This window comes from Tenrec ecaudatus, chromosome 9 (assembly GCF_050624435.1).
Source record: "Tenrec ecaudatus isolate mTenEca1 chromosome 9, mTenEca1.hap1, whole genome shotgun sequence".
Taxonomy (NCBI): Eukaryota; Metazoa; Chordata; class Mammalia; order Afrosoricida; family Tenrecidae; genus Tenrec; species Tenrec ecaudatus.
Window position 1 is genome coordinate 67605929 of NC_134538.1, and position 19511 is coordinate 67625439.

Genomic DNA, 19511 nt, shown 5'->3' on the forward strand with positions numbered 1-19511 from the left:
GCAATGACACAGGCACTGCCGCAGCTCAGGATTATGTTCTTGCTTACATGCTGCTCCCTTGGTGAGGGCAGGAACCAGAATCGTGGCCTCTGTCCCCCTGGCGCCTCTTACAGTTTTGTTGACTCCTGGGCCATTTGTGTGTTTAGTTCCATGATGCGGGGCTCTGGGCTTCCTGTAGGACTCCTTCTCCTTCTAAATGGAAGGTTTGGGAAGGGTGCAGGAAAGTTCAAAACAGACCTTGGGGTTCAGCTCATGCTTATTGGTACCAGTTATCCTTATTCATCTCGACTTCATATCCATCTTCTCTGCCCTGTTGGCTGCAAAACTCAATATCAGCCTGCACAGACTAGTTTACTTGGCTCCCCAAATTGCTTTGTGCCTATGATAAACTTCTTACTATGAATCACTGCTAGTGATTCTTCTTTTCAGATCAAACCCTGCCCGATACATGGGGACAGAGAGAAGACACTTCATCACTTCAGAACAGACAGTGGGCAAGCTGAAAGAGCTTTGGGGTAAGTAGAGAAGCCTGACTCGATTCACTGGCTGGCGCAGCACACAGAGAAGCAATGGAAAACAGAAGGGATGGTGGAAAAGTCTGTGAAGTGTCCAGAGGAGCAGGCCCGTAGCTGTCACCTTCTCTACTCTTCTCCCTGCTTCCCCAGCCCCACTCAGCCCCTGCTTTGACTTTGGGTAAAAAACGACCAAGTGCACACAGTGCAATAACATTTGTCCAGGAATATGTGAGGCAGACAACTCATCACATTCCTATGTATGACTGTGCCTTCCCACTTCTGAACTGGGCTAGTCCTCTGGATGATGTGTCTTAGAATTCTCTAAAATGTTCTCAACAATCAGTGAAGAGCATAAGCAATTTAAATGATAATTCTATACATTATTACAAAGGTAATATATATGCTAGATTACATATATTTGCCTGAGGGCAATAGGAATTCATTCCCTTTGGAAAAAATAACCTTTTTATTATACATACAGAAATAGAAAGAATAGTATGATATATGACATAAGAACTCTCTATATATCATCCATCTTCAACAATGAGCAACATTCTGTCAGTTTTCTTATATTTATTCCCACTAGAGTCCTAGTGGTCCAGTCGGTTAATCATTGAACTACTAACTGCAAGATCGATAGTTCAAATCCACAAGCTATTCCTTGGAAGAAAGAGAAGCCTGTCTGCTCCCATGAAGATTGACAGTCTTAGAAACCCTACAGAGCAAAGCTATTCAGCGTCAGATGACTATGAGTCAACATCAGCTCAATGGCAGTTGTTTTGGTTTTATCTATTACAATTTTAAAATTTTTACTACATCATTTTAAAACAAATTATGGATATTATGAGACTTTACCCATAAATGCTTCAGCATGTCTCATTAACTAATACTTTTAAAAACATAATCACTGTGCTAATATTATGTTCAACAAAAGATTCAGACTTATGGTGACCATATAAGGCTGACTGAAACTGCTCCTTCAGGGTTCCTAAAGTTTTCAGGAGCAGAAAACTTACTTTCTCTTTTGTGAATTGGCTAGTAGGTTTGAACTGCTGACCTTTTACTACTATGCCACCAGGGAACTTGAATAAGAAATAATTAGTATTATGTAAAATAGTAAACTAATATTTAAATAGCATTTACAATAAATTAAATAATGTATGCCTTAGGGCTATTGGACTGACAAATAGCACCTAGCCCATATCCACATTTCCTTGGTTATCCCCAAAATGACGTCTACAGGATACAAACAAGGTCTCCATACTGCTTTGGTTGCCATGTGCTTAAGTATTGAGAAAATCCTTTAACCGCTGTAAACTCCAGATTCTTCACTTGTAAAACAGGGAGAATAAGATCCTACCTTCTTAGAATGATTAAATAGACAAAGTGCAACTTTAAGGCAAGTAGAAACCATTTAGCAAACTTACCCGCCAATTTATTATATTGTGGTAACTTGCATGCTGTTGAGATGCTACAACTTCAAATACCAACATGGTCACATTGGGAAGAAAGGCCTGGCCGCCAACTTCTTAAATAAGCTAATAAAAGCCATATTGATCACAACAGAATACTGGTCTCTCAGGCTTTAGCAATATCATCAGAAGGAAGCAAATGCTAGAAGGCAGGAGGTTTGATGACTAAAAGTCCAGAAAGGCCAAGTAAGATGCTCCTCAGTGAATGGATTGGCATCTTAGTCTCAAAGATGGATTTGAACATGTAGTCAATTGGGAGGATGATGCAGAAACCAGGCAATATTCTTTCTGTTGCAATAGGTTACCATGAATCAAAGTTGAATCAAAGGCAGTTATCAAGCATTATGATCCCAGTGTCACTTCTAAGAAAGATTTAAGAATGTATTGTGCAGGTGTCAGGCATAAAAGAACAAAAAAAATCATATCATTGTGTGCCCACCTTCCTGATATGATTGCTGAAGACAAATGTGTGCATAACCAAATGTGGTGAAGAAAGTTGATGGTGCCCAGCTATCAAAAGATATAGCCTCTGGGGTCTTAAAGGCTTGAAGGTAACGAAGCAGCCATCTAGCTCAGAAGCAACAAAACCCACATGGAAGAAGCACACCAGCTTGTGTGACCACGAGGTGTCAAAGGGAACAGGTATCAGCATCAAAAACCAAAAAATTATATCATTGTAAATGAAGGGGAGTACAGATTGGGGACCCAAAGTCCAACAGTAGGTAATGGGACATCCCCTTACAGAAGGGTTGTGGGGAGGAGACGAGCCTGTCAGGGTGCAGTATAGCAACAATGAAACACACAACTTTCCTCTAATTCTTTTTTTTTCTTTCCTCTAATTCTTAAATGCTCTTCCCCTCACTATTATGATCCCAATTCTACCTTACAAATCTGGCTAGACCAGGATGTACACTGGTACAGATAGTAACTGGAAACATAGGGAATCCAGGACAGATGATCCCTTCAGAACCAGTGGTGAGAGTGGACAATACCTGGGGGGTGCAGGGAAGGTGGGGTAGAGAGGGGGAACCGATTATAAGGATCTGCATATAACCTCCTCCCTGGGGGACAGACAACAGAAAAATGGGTGAAGGGAGACGTCGGACAGTGTAAGATATGAAAAAATAATAATTTATAAATTATCTAGGGTTCATGAGGGAGGGGGTAATGGGGAAGGAGGAGGAAAATGAGGAGCTGATGCCAGGGGCTTCAGTGGAGAGCAAGTGTTTTGAAAATAATGATGGCAACAAATATACAAATGTGCTGACACAATGGATGTGTGTATGGATTGTGATAAGAGTTGTATGAGCTCCAATAAGATGATTTTTTTAAATACATTAAATAAAATAAATGTTTTTTTAAAAAAAGAATGCATTGTGCCAAAAGGAAACGAGGGCCAGGAAACTGGACAAAATACAGTAGAACCCCAGACCTTGACACTAATCCGTTCTAGAAGGAGCATTGAGATGCGAAGCAGTTGAGTTCTGAATTAATTTTTCCCATAAGAAATAACTGAAAACGGATTAGTTTTTACCCTAGCCTTGCCTTTTTATATAAAACATACACAGAAATTTCTAAGTAAATAAGCCCAGAGTTAAATAATATAATTTAAATAAGAAACACACAGTAAAAAAGTTTTTAACAACTACAGTATGGCCCATACCTTGAGATTGATGAGGATCTGGATCTGTGGACAGGGATTTGGAGAGGAGGTATGGAGAGATAGTGATTGTTTGGAAGGGGAAACCCCTTCCATAAAATCAACTGGTAGCTGCTTTTCAGGAATTTTCCCCCTTCTTCGACTTTTTCACAAGGACATGGCTGCATTTCTCTTAAAAATAAAAAACCTGTCTAATGTGGTCTGCTGTTGGCATTTCCTTAACTGTTTGCTAAAAGGGTTTACTAAATTATCATCAATATCGATGACACTGTTAACCAGTTCCTTAGGATGATTCTTTTCAAAAAACGCTTGGACTTTCTCCCAATGAAACAGCATTTCTTCTGATTTCTGAAGAAGCTGAATCCCTCTTGATTCCCTCCTCTCCAGCCAGCTGCTCAGCCAACGTCTTCTGCTGCCCCACTCGAAGTTCCTGGGGTCCCTCTTTTGTGAGCTCAGTGCTGTGCTCTTCAATCCCTCAATGTCATCAGCACTGACCTCCAAGCCCACGGACTTGGCCACAGAAACAATGTCCTCCACATCTGGGTCAGACAGAGAAAGGGGCTCAGCTTCAGGGTCAGCTTCAAGCTGACGAGGGGCATCGAAACCTTTAAAATCCCTAAGAGGGACCCCATCAAGCCAAAGGTTTCTCCAAGCTGCTCTCGGAGTCCTCTTAGAGACATCTGCCCATGCTGCGTTTATTACCCAGCACAGCTCACACTGTGGAAAGGTTCCTTCCAGATTTCAGCCAAAGTTAGGCTAGTTTCACTGGTCACTTCGAAACACCTCTGGAAGAGTGCCTTAGTGTGCAATTTCTTGAAATTAGAAATGACCCGCTGGTCCATGGGCTATATGAGTGAGGTGGTTCTGGGTGGCAATTTTTTTTTAGCCAGCTTAGTTTGTCAGCTAACCCACCTTCCATGTTTGGGGTATTGTCTACAGCGAGAACTGCCTTGAGTGGCCAGTTGTTTTCCTCAAGGTATTTTTTAATACTGGGGACAAAAACTTCACAAACCCACCCCCGAAAACTGTGCCTTGCTACCCATGCTTTAGCATTCGATTTCCACATCACATTTAACTTGCTCTTCACAACCTTGTTTCTTAAAACGATAGGATTTTCGGAGTGGTAGACCAACAGAGGCTTCATTTTCAAATCACCACTAGCATTTACACACAACAGCAAAGTGAGCCTGCCTTTCATTGGTTTGTGGTCTGGCAATTTATTTTCCTCTTTTGTGAGATAGGTCTTCTCTGGCATTTTCTTCCAAAAGAGTACTTGTTAGGTAGCAAGAAAGGGGCCTAGGGGTCCCCTAAAGGAAGTTGGAAGCTGATAAAGGCTAAAGAGGCGGTGCCAATTCAGGAACCTGAAAAAAGGTGTGTGTGGGGGCGGTACACCTGGATTGGCCCAATCTAAACCAGGTGGGCTTAATTCAGCCAATGGGGTCAACCAGTATCATCGACCATGCTCAGACCACTGCCCTCTCCCCACACCTCCCAGCTGGTCCTCAGCCTTGATGGAGGGGTGGGGTGTCGCTCTCGCTTTCCTCCCCCTCCACTCCCCTCAGGTCGCCATGTGTGTGGGGCTGCATTCCTGTGTTCAGTTAACTGCAAATTCTATCCTTTATAAAAAACTCACTTGCATCACAAACCAGGCTTGGGTGGGAGTTTCTTTCTCATGAGGTATTTCCCACCCGACGAATCTAGCATACTATCTTTCACAATGAAAGATTTGGTATAAAACCATTTTCATCAATGAATTGCTGGAATTTTTTCACATACTTTTTTGCAGCTTTTCCATCAGCATTCCTGCCCCCGAGACCGTACAACACTGAATGTCACTTCTTTTCTTAAACCTAGCAAAGCAGCCCCTACCAGCCAAAAACTCATGCTCGGGACACAACTTGATTCAGCAGGCACGTTCTGAGCCTTAGCGTAAATACATAACAGGCTCCGAAATACCGTCACCAGCAATTTGTTTCTCACCTATCCAAACGAACAGCATTTTCTCTACTTCATCTGTTATAGAAGGCCTCCGGTTTGTCAAACTCGTAACCCCCTTCGGAAAACGAGCACTTTCTATTGCCTCTCTGTTCTTTAAAATGCCCTGATGGTGGATCTCAGCAAACTAAACTGATGCTAAATCAGTCACACGAGTGCCTCTTTCGTACTTTTTAATAACCTCTTTTTTTCAGTTCAATTGTGGTTCTTACCGTTTTCCTTTTGTGCTTGTCTGCAATGGCTTTCTTGGGACCCATGTTTTTTTATCTAAAAACAGCACAAAAAGCCACAAAAAATAAGAAAATTATAGCAAAACGCTTGCAACCCAGCTGCCAAAGGTTTGAACCATGCATACTAACAACACTAACTAATGTCGAATGACCGGAACAGGAACTGCTTTTGTTTACAAAAATCGCATGCGTCGGGTCAGATTCTGATGTTTCCATTTCATGTCGAAATTCGATTAGTTTGAGTATCGATGCGGTCGAGTACTGGGGTTCTACTGTAGAAAGTTGTGCCGAGAACCAGTATCTTTCAACATAAATTTTAAGCACTGGAATGAAGTCAATAGTCAAATTCTATTTTGTGTGGCATTCCCCTAAGTAGAGCCTCTCTTTGAATACATTGTGTGAGTTGTTTGGGTTCATGAAATTTGCACAAAACTGACAAGTGACCCTCCTAGCCAGGGCACAATGCACACATCCCCCTGCCCAGTGTTGTGATCAAGGGCGCATGTGTTGAGATGAAGCCACTGTCAGCTGGGCTTTGAGTGTTAACTCCAAGCAAAGTCCCTGATAATCAATCTTCTCAAATAGCAAAAGTAAGAGAAAAAGCACTTGCACCATTGAGGTGTAGGGGTTATTATAGCGCGGAAGAAAGATGGGGCTTTCTACTGCCACAAAGAATTACTGATTTGGAACCTCACAGGGGCAGTTCTACCCTGTGCTATAGGGTAGCCGATATGAGTCGGCATCCACTCGATGACAGTAGGTTTGGTTTTTAACGTCACATGGGCAATAACATGGAATGGGCCACCTTGTTCTGCTTGACAACACATTTACTTATAATGAAAAGGTTAAATTTTCTTCAATTTCCTAACAAACCGTCTTAGAAAAGAACATCTCAGGATCGATTATGAAGTCTGATGTTGTCCGTGATAGAATAATATGGATACACCTACACTTACAAGGAATACCAGTGACTACAACTGTTAATGCCAACGGTGAAGAAATAGAAGATCTTTACCAACTTTTGTGATCTAAAACAGATAAAACGGGAAGATGCCTTGCTAACTACTGGAGATTGAAATCTGCAAGTTGAAAACAAAGAAGGTTGAATGGTCAGAAAATGCAGCTTTTGTTGTTGGAGCTAATACTGAAGATCACATGTTCAATATTTGCAACTGACAAGAGAATGAAATTAAGGTAAAATTACAAATACCAAAGCAACTAATGGTTACTTTCTTGATAAAAGAAAAGCAGGTTCAAAACAAGAGCACAGATAGACCTGACTCTATTTTAAAAAGACTTTTTTAAGTCCTTTGTTTTGTTTTTTTCAGTTATCACCCTACTGTGGTTAGCTGTTGTTTGTTAGGTGCTAGTAAGTCAGATCTAATCCTTAGCAACCCTTTGCACAACAGAACAGAACACCGCGCCATCCCGCCCCATCCTCACAATTATTCCTGTGCCTGAGCCCATTCTTGCAGCCACTGCGTCCATCCGTCTTGTCGAGGTCCCTCCTCTTTTTGCTGCTCCTCCACTTTACAAGTATTATGTCCTTCTCCGGGAACTAGTGTTTCCTCACAATATGTCCAAAGGATGTAAACCTAAAGTCTTGCCATCCTCGCCTCTAAGGAGCGCTGTGTCCGCACTTCTTGATGGTAGGCACCATTAAGTTGAATCCAATTCATAGCAAGTCTATGTCCCACAGAACGAAACACTGTCTCATCCCGTGTCGTCCTATCAGGGCTGTTGTTTGAGCCCGTTGCTGCAGTTGCTCGGCAAATCCACCTTGCGAATCTTCTTTTGCTGACCGTGCACTTCACTATGTGGGTGTCCTGTTCCAGAGACGGGTCTCTCCAGTTCAGCACCACTGTTATGAGACATTGGTACTAGCTCTATTTCTTTTTTGTTATTTTTAATTAACTCACAACTCTACGTAACAGAAACATATGTTTATCCTACTTTTGATGAAGAAGAACAGAGGAAGACACTTGACATAGTTGTTACTCGAGTAGATGATAATCTTTAACCTTGTTCTCTTGTTCTAAACGGTCGTGCCGTGGATTAAATTATGCCCCCTCCCTGCTAAGTGCTGAAACCTTAACCCCTGTACCTGTGGATTAGGAGCCCTGGTGGCACATGGTTAAGCAGCCGTCTGTTACCCAAAAGGGCAACAGTTCAAACTGTTAGGTGTGGGGAAAAGACCTGGTGAGTCGCCCCAATACAGATTATACTCTGCCATCAAGTAGATTCAGACTCATAGCTACCCTATATAAGATGTCCCAAACTGTAAATCCCAGGAGAGCCAGGTGGGTTTAAATCACCAGCCGAACGCCTAACCCGCAGCATGACAGCCTAGGAAATCTTAATGGGTAGCTCTGCTCTGACCTGCAGGATCACGGGGAGTTAGAGTTGTCTCAATGGCATGCAACGCCTACATATCTGTGGATATAACGCTGCTAGTAAGTCGTGTTAGGTTTCTGGAGTGGGTTGTACCTCGGTACTTTGCTTCACACGCTGAACTGCACATTTTGTAATCTGAGTTTTAGTGAAGGAACAGAAAAATTTCAGGTGGAACAGTCTCAAAACAGGACATGCTATTTGTAAAACATGTGCCAAGCCTTAGGGAAGCCACGCTGGGGTCTGCAACTGGGCACACTGTAAAACCACGTAGACAAGAACACACACGCGTGTGGAACTGGGGAATCCCATGGACCAAGAGGTCAAGAGACTAAGAGAGCAAGTGAGTCAGAGGATGAGAGGGCGAGAGGTCAAGAGCCCAAGCACGTGTGGGCCCCCAGTAGGCCTGGAGCGGACCCTGAGGGATAAGCCCAGTGGCGGGTGTGCGCCCCACAGGCCGACCTGCTGCAAGACCAGAGCAAAAGAGAGATTGGCTTTCCCACAGCTGGCTTTTAACAACCCGCCTGTGGAGGCACGGTTGAAGGTAGGTTTTGTTAGGCTGTTGGCTGATTTAGGCCCACCTTTGATGTAATAGGGTGCTTGTGCCCAAAGTATTGGTTTTACCTGGGCCTAGGGGGGTGCTAGGCTGTGCATGCTCAGTTTGGGTCTTCCCATGGGTGTCTAATGGGGTGCCTGACTATGGGGGCCTTTGCAGGCATGACAGGGCATCCCCTTTGTCGTTAAATCTAGCTACCTAACAATAGGGCTTTCTTTTTTGTTGTTAATGAGCTCAGACCCTAGTAGGATGGGTTCTAAATCTAATTTCTTGTGAAACTCATAAGACTCATAAATTCACTGCCATCAATTAAATTTTGACTCATAGGGGCCCAAAGGCCAGAGTAGAACTGCCCCACGGGTGTCCTAGGCTATACATCTTATGGTTTGTGGCGCAGCTGGTAGCTCACTGTGCTCCCAGGGCTTCTGAGTTATGAAAAAGAGCAAATCAGACACAGAAGGGGACACACACACACACACACACACACACACACACACACACACAGAAGACAGATGCCAGGTGAGGATGGACTATAAGCCAGGGAGCTAAGGAATATCTGGGAGGACCTATAAGAGAGACACAGTGAAAACCCTGACCTGGACGTTCAGTCTCCGGAACTCTGAGAAAATGAGTATTTGTTCACTACAGCCACACACACTTGTACTAGTTGTGTCACAGCAGCATTAGGGAAGGAAGACAGAGGTTTTCTGAAGTATTGATTCTGCTGAAAGAATATAGATGTTATTATTTTTTTTCTCACTACGTCAACTCTGGCTTTCCTGTGTTTGAATTGCCTTCCTTTCTAATCTTCCTGAAACTATCCAGAAGGGTTTAAATGTGTAAGCAACAGCCCACGTGGGTCTCCTCTATCCACAAATGAACGAAAAAGAAAAGAAAAAGAAAGGTTTTGTGATTGATAACAAACAGAGCATCGGCCTGCTAAGTCAAAGGAAACTGGTGTCATTTCAAAACTGACTCGTGCCGTGAGTTTGTGCATCTTTCTCCCGGTAGTAAACTTGTTTCCAAGCAGCTAAACATATCCTGCCACAGCTTCCTATTTACAAATACCTTGGATTCATCTGTCTACACCACCACTGCAGAGAGATATCCAGGCAGAACTGAGCAGCAGTTTTCTTGGAAATCCTTCACTTGTACCACATTTCAATGACCAGCAAACAACCTGGCAGCCAGGTAGTGGCACAATCAACATGCTTCCCCTCCAAAAAAAAAGGTTTTTTAAAATGGAAAATATCAAGAAGAATCTTTTTCCCTTTGTATTCAGAATTAAACAGAACATTGTACCGTGAAGTGAAGCATACATTTTTTTCCCCTTGAGAAAACTAAGAGAAAAATGGGACCTAATATAAACAGCTTTTCTTTTTTTAAAATGACTGATATTGCTTCTCATTAGAAAAGAAAAACTTAAGCTATTTCCAAACATTCCAGCTTACGTACATAATGTAGAAAAATAAAGTTTAGAAGCAGCTGTAGATCCAGGTTTTGTGGGGACTGAAGCTGATACAGATTGCATAACCATGTCTAGATGGCATAGCCATGTCTAGATTGCATAACCATCTTTACGAAAAAAAGAATGCCAACTTGCACATAAAATTTAATTCTGCCGCCCTCGAAGGGGCCTGTGTGAACGAGGAGCCTTGGAATCTGAGATTTTATTAACTTTCTGATATTTTTAATTCTGTTAGGAACTGGGAATATGACCCTGAGAAGGAATGTGACCTGAGACATTCATTTCCCAGCAATAGCAGTGTTTACTTTAAATGAAAAGTTGTTTTTGTTGTTGACTTTCAACTAGTAGATTCCAATTCTTGTTAGAATTCCCTGGATTCCCATGTGTTAGCATAGAATGCCCCCACGGGGTGTTTTAGGCTGTAATTTTTCTGGAAGCAAATTGCCAAATCTTTCTCTCCAGGAGCTGCTGGGTAGTTTCGAACCACGATTCTTTCATTTAGCAGCAAACTCCTTAGCTATTGCTCCACCAGAGCGCCTCCCCCGCTCGTTTTCTTTTTTCAGTTTTCGATTGTACTTTAAGAGCTCCGCCTGAGTGTCCATTTGATAGGCTGTATATAAATTGTCTTAAGACCCTGGCTGCATTCCGTACAATGCATGAGCACTTTCCTCAGTTCCATCCTGCGTTCCCCTTCTCTTTCCTCTGAATGTTCTCCCCTTTCCTGCCTTCGTCTGAGGTCATCTAATGAATTGCTCTAAGGATGCTCCTCTCAGATGTCAGTGTTTAGTTCATGGGGCCGCCTAGTGTTTGACTGAAAGGTAATCTCCAGGGATGGTTGCATTTCTGGTTCCGGTTGTTAGGGCCATAGTCTTGGGGTTTCTTCCCAAATCGGTTAAACCTATATGTCTGGTCTTTTTTTTGTGAATTTGATGCTTTGTCTTATTGTTTTCTCCCTATCTGTGTCAGGGCCCTCTCTTGTGATCCCCATCAAAGTGGCTAGTGGTTGGTCGGTTCCCATTTACTTCTCCGGATTCAGGGTCAAGTAGGCTGGGGTTCATGGGCTCCATTAGTGTTTTGGACTAACAGCTCCCTTGAGTCTCTGGTGTTCTTCACTCCCCTGTGTTCTGGATGGGACAAGACCAGTTATTGTATGCAGGTGGCTACTCAGATGCTTTGAAGACCCCAGTCATTACTCACCAAAGTAGGATGCAAACCATGAGTTTTATTAACGATGCTGTGCACTTCACGTCGATGTTCTGCATCCCTGATCCTTTAACTCTGAGCCCAGGACTTGCATCCTGTGAGGTGATCCTTGTGTTGTCCATTGTCTATATATGTAGAACTTCCAATAGTGTCTGTACAAGTATCCATAACGGCACCTGTGCAGGTGGTGTGCTCTCTCATACCCTGCCACCTCTCTTTAGCAGATATCTACCTATGTATTCATTTATAGCTTATTGTGGGTTGGTTATCACCAAATTGTCTATGCTCCAGTCACCACCACTGTTCAGTTGTTGTGAAACTCAAAAACCAGACTCACACCCATCAAGTCCTTTCTGACTCATGGCTACCCTAAAGGGCAGGGTGGAACTGCCCCTGTGGGTTTCTGAGACTGTAATTCTCCATGGGAGTAGAAAGTCTTCAATACTGAGAACATCCAATGCAAAGAACAATAAAAAAAAAGGGGGGTGGGTAGGGCAGAGGGAAGGCCTTTGGGGCAGGGTGAGGTTAAACAGTCTAAAGGAGACCTGACAGTCAACCTTCAGAATGTGCTAATAATTGTCCCTGCCGAGGTATCCAGCACATTGCTATCCTCATATTTCCCACAATCCCTAACCTTCATCTATTAGTCTCGTATCTCCCTTTGGATGCTACACATTTTATTGTTACTGATCTCTGTAGTGTCACCTTATTATTATTATTTTAATTCGGTGACAGTTTACAGAGCAGGTCTTCAACATTTTTTTACCTTCAACAATTCACCATACATTTTGTTTCAGTTCATCTATTGGAATTCCTCCAGGGTACCACCACTCATCCCTCTTCCTCCTCTTAGTGCATCTACCCATCCTAAGAGCTGCTGTTTATTTGCTTTGACTTAGGAAAATAAACAATTTAATTGACCAGTAATGTCTCTGAATTTATTAAGTCTTCCAACTACTTTTACCAAATGATTTTAAAATTAATCCAAATTATTCCATTATGTAGATAATTTATTAAAGTATTTCCACCTCCTTGAAAATGCTTGGCCAGGCTTGAATTAGAGATAGTTTAACTGTATCACAACACTTAGCAGCTAGTGGACATAAAGTCTCTAAAGGAATAATTCTGTGACATTTAATTCTGCCACATTTCTTCTAGAAATTACAAATAATATTTGCTTTGAGCATAATCATCTGGATCCAGATTAGACACCTAAAGAAGTTGCTTCTCAAATTACTCTTGCCCTTATGATAAAGACATTCTCTAAATGTATTTATTAATGACTTATTTTTATTAATCAACTTTAGAAAGACCTTTTAAACATCAAAAATGAGCTCAAACAGGAATAAACACTGAACATGGGGGAAAGGTTAAATTGCTTACCAAAAAAAGAAGAAAAATAATTTAGTTATCTCTTGTCTTTCAAAATACATATGCTAATTTAAGCATATATCAATGAATTAAGATTAACCAATTCCTTTTCTATTGTGCCACAGAGAAAATATATCTTGGTATTGATTTTTAATAATTATGTTCATTTTTGCTTCTGAACACGTTGACTATAAACAAACTATAACAAAAGGAAAATTAAAGGTTTATTCAAATAGATTATTTGACATTGTTAAATTTCTTATTTGCTGCAACTGAAAGTTTAATTGGCTAATTTATGAAAGAAATATGAAAGCTTTAAATGACAAAGAATTAAGTTTCTCAGTGTTGTAATATCAAACTTTTCTCTAATTACCAAGTTAAAGCGTTAACTTTAGTTCTTGTGCAATTTACTTCAAGGGCAAGAGTTCAACAGAATAAATTCCTGAGTCTGAGAAGCTATAAAATATGTTAATATCTTAACAAAAGTTGCTCAATCTTGATAGTCTTGCTTCCTTAGTTTACTGTTTATTGTATCTGATCTGTCTAGGAGGTAAATATTCTGTGTCTTTGAGTTTATGCTAACTTTTATTATTACTCAAGATGATTATATGTTTAATCTGAAGCTCTTTGAAAATGCGATTAAGCAGTAAGTTTAGAGATATTTTTATCTAGAGTTACTTTTTAATTAATTTTTTTGGTTTTGCATTATGTTAATAATTCTCATCAAGTCTTTCACTGTAAGGAATTATTACTAGAAGCGAGCCACAGCCATTTGAAAGCTGTTATGTTGATTCACTAAAAATGCTTGAGTACTAAGAAGGTAAAATGACCGACTCCAATTTGTTGTTGTAAGAGAGATAAAGAGTAATTTAATCTTAAAATGGAATGTCTGGTGTTGCCAGAATATGAAAGGTAATAAAAGTTAATTTGAGGGTATATAATAAGTTGTAGAAGTTTCGAGGTGAAGCAAACTTTATTTGCTTTGCTAATAATATATTAGAAAAGAAACAACGGAATGTTTAAAGAATAAATAAAAAATGACTTTTTAAAAAAGTATCACACACACAAAAACACCAAAAAAGAATAAATGAGAAAGAAGCAGAAAGACAAATGTAAAATTTAAAATAAAAGAAGGTGTGGGCAGTTAAAATGCTAGATAACAAGAAAGAAGGTCTAAGTAAATTAATCAAAAGGTCGGCATAAGTGGAGAAAAAAGGGAACTGTAAGTAAAGTAAGCGTTAAAGAGAAAGTTAAACAAGGAGCTTCTTTTGAGCAAACACAAAAACAGACCCCAAAGACCCACTGCCAAGTCAATGTGACACATGCTGATCCTATAAAAAATAGCCACGCAAGTTGTAAGATCAGTCAGAAGACAATAGCGCAAACTATAAATCTAAGGACAAATTAAAATGAAAAGATTTAACAAGATGTGAAAATGAGGACTCAGATTCTGCATCAGAAAATGAAAGAAATGTCTAAAATAGAAAATGAAATGCTAAACATAAAAGCTAGCCCAAACCAAAAAACCAAACCCACTACTGTCAAATTGATTTCGACTCATAGCGATCCTATAGTAAATAATTACACTGCTCTTTAGGGTGTATAAGACTGTAAGCCTTTATGGGAGCAGAAAGACGCCTCTTTTTCAGAGTAGCCGGTGCATTTTAGCTGCCAAGCTTTAAGTTAGTTACCAGCCCAACATTTACCCCACTAGACCACTAGGGCTCCTTAACTTTGCAATCGCAGCTTTAAATTATTTACGGCATTAAACGTAAAATGACCGTGAACAAAATGAGTACTAGAGACAGAACAAGTCATAGGAATGAGGGAAAATACATTTAAACAATTTTAAATGTACTGATCCATTCTGTTGTACCAACATATGGACATATTTTAAACTTTCTTATTGATAATTGTACATCTTTAGAACCATACATTCATACATTGTAGACATTGGCTTCCAAATTATTCTGTTAGTAACTGTCCCTTTATGTGCCTGAGATCTTGACTGGATGACAGAGTAGTGCAGTGGTTACAAACTGGGCTGCTAACCTGAAGGTCAGCAGTTTGAAACTTCCAGCCAGTCTGCAGGAGATAAGCAGTCTTTTTCACTCCTACAAAGAACTGCGCTTTGGAATGAGAATGTCTAGACGCAGAGGACATCTGGAGGAGACAGCCAATCCCAAGATTACAAAAGACTCCCGTTAGCCTGCTGACATTTTTGGAGTTTGTTTTTCTACCTCTAGCTATTCTTTTTATTTTTCTTTCGTTTTTAGAACTTTAGCTATGTTGTTATTGCTTGTGCTTCGTTATTATGGACTTCTTCCCTAATAGTTTGTTCATAATGGGAAAGTTTTTTTTTATTATTTACACTTGTTAGCTGGTCCTATCAATAACTAATGCTGGCGAGTTAAATGAATGTTAGATCTGTCATCCCCATCCCCAAGCTAGACATGAAAATTCGAACACTTTGCTCACCTTTATTTGAAACTGTAGCTTTATAAACCAAAGCCAAACTCACTACCATCGAGTCAATGCCGACTCATATCAACCTTAAAGGACAGGATAAATCCCCCTGTGTCTCTGAGCCAGTAACTCTTCATGGGACTTACAGTCAAGCCCCATCTTTCCCTGGTGGGATGGCCGGGTGGTTTTGAACTGTTGACTTTGTGGATTGTAGCCCTATATATAACCAATCCGCCACCAGGTCTTCTCGCTTTATAGTCACCTAAAAGTGCTAGTTTTTTATTGTTTCCCACTTTACAGATGATGTTGGTTCTTTGAATAATAATAATAATTTTAATAATTCCCTGCCATCACATCAATGACAACTCATAGCCACCCTATAGGACAGAGCAGAACTGCCGCTTTGGGTTTCTGAGAACGCAAATCATTATGGGAGCAGAAAACCTGATCTTCCTTCTTCAGAGTGGCTCGTGTTTTCTCACTGCTGACATTTTGGCTAGAAGCCCAACAGGTCACCTGCTGCGCTCCCAGGTCTCCCCAGTAAGTTTCAAAGAGCTAATAAAATGTTATGAGACATACGCCAAATACTAGCACTCGCCATTCAAAGCCACTTTCTGTGCTAAAGACCCCACAAGTAGATGACTTTAACAAACAGAAATTTATTCTCTTGGCTTGCTTGGGAGGCTGTAAGTCCAAACTCAGGGTACCGGTTCTGTGGGAAGATTTTCTCTCTGTGTTGGTACTGGGGGAAGGTCTTCGTTTCCGCTCTGTGGGCTTGTTGTTCCCCAGGGTTCTCCATGTGCCCTGGCGCAGTGGTTCTCAGCACAGGGGCTCCAGGGTCAGTGAACTCTCTCTCTCTCTCTCTCTCTCTCTCTCTCTCTCTCTCTCTCTCTCTCTCTCTCTCTCTCTCTCTCTCTGCTAGCTTCTCTCAGATTACTTCTGTAAGATAAAAGGTGATACAGGTCACCCCACAGAGCTGTTGCATCTGGCTGGCTCTCTTCCTCTTCAACTGAAAATCACATCCAGTCTTAGCATGATGGTGTTGCTAGGTGCCATAATTTGGTTGTGGCTCATAGTGACCCTCTGCACAGCAGAACAGAGCACTGCCCTCCTGTGCTATCCTTACAACGGTTGTTAATGTCCAAGCCCATTGTTGCAGCCACTAAGTCAATCCATCTTGTCAAGGGCCTTCCTCTTTTTTGTTGCTCCTCTACTCTATCCAGCTTGATGTATTTCTTTCTTCCTTCCTTTTTTATTTTCAGATACTTTATTTCTTTTTTCTAAATCATTTTATTGGGGGCTCATACAACTCTTATCACAATCCATACATACACCAATTATGTAAAGCACATTTGTACATTCGTTGCCCTCATCATTCTCAAAACATTTGCTTTCCACTTAAACCCTTGGCATCAGGTCCTCATTCCCCCCCCCCTCTGCTTCCTCCTCCCTCAAGAACTCTTGATAATTTATAAATTATCATTACTTTATCATATCTTACACTGTCTGACGTCTCCCTTCACTTTTCTGTTGTCCGTCCCCCAGGGAGGAGGTTATATGTAGATCCTTGTAATCGGTTCCCCCTTTCCACCACACCCTCCCTCCACCCTCCAGGTATGCCACTCTCACCACTGGTCCTGAAGGGATCATCTGTCCTGGATTCTCTGTGTTTCCAGTTCCTATCTGTACCAGTGTACATCCTCTGGTCTAGCCAGATTTGTAAGGTAGAATTGGGATCATGATAGTGGGGTAGGGCATGGTGGGCGGAGGAAGCATTTAGGAACTAGAGGAAAGTTGTATGTTTCATCGTTGCTACACTGCACCCTGACTGGCTTGTCTCCTCCCCTCGACCCTTCCGTAAGTGGATGTCCAGTTGCCTACAGATGGGCTTTGGGTCCTACTCTGCACCCCCCCTCATTCACAATGATATTATTTTTGTTCTTTGATGCCTGATATCTCATCCCTTCTACACCTCGTGATCACACAGGCTGGTGTGCTTCTTCCATCTGGGCTTTATTACTTCTGAGCTAGATAGCCAATTGTTTACCTTCACAGCTTGATGTATTTCTCCAGAGAATAGCCTATCTTCAAAAATGTCCAAATTATATGTGATGAAGTCTTGCCATCCTTGCTTCTAAGGCGTACTTTGGTTGTACTTCTTCTGGGACAGGTTTGCTTGTTCTTTGGACAGTCCACGGTCCTGTCAATATCCTTCTTTGGAGAACAACATGGCTGGCCCCACTATGAGAAATGATGCCCCTCAGTGACTAAGGGCGATACAGGGGACTGCACCGGAGACACAGTGTGGGAATCACACCTGACCTGATCCCACCACACCGAGGCAAATCACTGGGGGAGTGCAGCGGTACAGCAAGGGAATGGAGTGGCAAGGTCCCCAGGGAATGCTGAAAGTGGACTTTGGGGCCAGGGCGTGGTGCCCCAACAGACTGGACTGGAAAACGCTCCTAAGGGCCAGCAAACGATCCTTGAACTAACTACAAGCTTTTCTTTTGTGAAGTGTTTTGTTTTGGTCTTTGTCAGTGGTTTGTTTTTGTTGTGTGGTTGTATACTGTTGCTTTGTTTTCCTCTGTCTTGTTTTCATGCATGTTAGTGTCTCCACAGGTCTGTCTGAATAGGACAGGCTGGATGAACTATCTGGAGGAAAAACAACGGGACCGACAGTTCCGGGGGGACTTGGGGTGGGGGTGGTAAGGGGGGTAAGGAAGTGGTGTTAACAAACACAGGGACAGGAAACAACAAGGGACCCAAAATGGTAGAGAGGGGGGAGTGGCAGGCCTGGTGGGGAATGATCAAGGGTAAAGTTGCGTAGAGAAGAGGTATAGCTGTAGCCCAGGTGGTGACGGAGCATAGTAGTAGGGCAGGAGGAAAGTCAAGGGAGATGGAGGAAAGAGCTAGGAGTCAAAGGGCATGTATGGAGGTCTAGACAAAGACATGTACATGCAAATATATATATATGAGGATGGGGAAATAGATCTATGTGTCTATATTTATAGGTTAAGTATTAAGGTGGCAGAAGGACCTTGAGCCTCTATTCAAACACTCCCTCAATGCATGAATTTTTTTTTTTTTTGCGAGAGCACGAGAGCGCGAGAGCGCCCATGAATACTTTCTTTTATTAAATTGGAACTCTATGATGCTCACTCTCCCGACACAACTGCTGAAGCCAAAGTAGGTGAACAAGTAAATGTGAAGAAAGCTGATGGTGCCCGGCTATCAAAAGAGATAGTGACTGGGGTCTTAAAGGCTTGAAGATAAACAAGTGGCCATCTAGCTCAGAAGCAACAAAGCCCACATGGAAAAACACACCAGCCTGTGTGATCGAGTGGTCCCGAGGGATCAGTTATCAGGCATCAAAGAACAAAAAATCATATCATTGGCTGCACACCTCCATGATAGGATCGCTGAAGACAAATGGGTGCATAAGCAAATGTGGTGAAGAAAGCTGATGATGCCCGGCTATCAAAAGAGATGGTGTCTGGGGTCTTAAAGGCTTGAAGGTGAACAAGCGGCCATCTAGCTCAGAAGCAAAAAAGCCCACATGGAAGAAGCATACCAGCTAGTGTGATCACGAGGTGCCAAAGGGACCAGGTATAAGGCATCATGCAAAAAAAAAAAAGATATATATATATGTATATATATGTGTGTGTGTATGTATGTATGTATATATATATATGTATATACATCAATATATATCATATTGAATGAAGGGGGAAGTGCAGAGTGGAGACCCAAGGCCCAAGTGTCGGCCACTGGAGATCCCCTCATAGAGGGGTTTAGGAGAGGAGATGGGTCAGTCAGGGTGCGAGGTAGTACCGATGAAGAACACAGCTTTCCCCCAGATCCTGGATGCTTCCTCCCCCCAACTACCATGATTCAAATTCTACCTTGCAGGGCTGGATAGGGCAGAGGTCGTACACTGGTACATATGGGGGCTGGAGGCACAGGGAATCCAGGGTGGATGATACCTTCAGGACCAAGGGTGTGAGGGGCGATGCTGGGAGAGTGGAGGGTGGGTGGGTTGGAAAGAGGGGACCGATTACAAGGATCTACATGTGACCTCCACCCTGGGAGACGGGCAGCAGAGAAGGGGGGATGGGAGACTCCGGATAGGGCAAGATATGACAAAATAACAATGTATAACTTACCAAGGGCACATGAGGGAG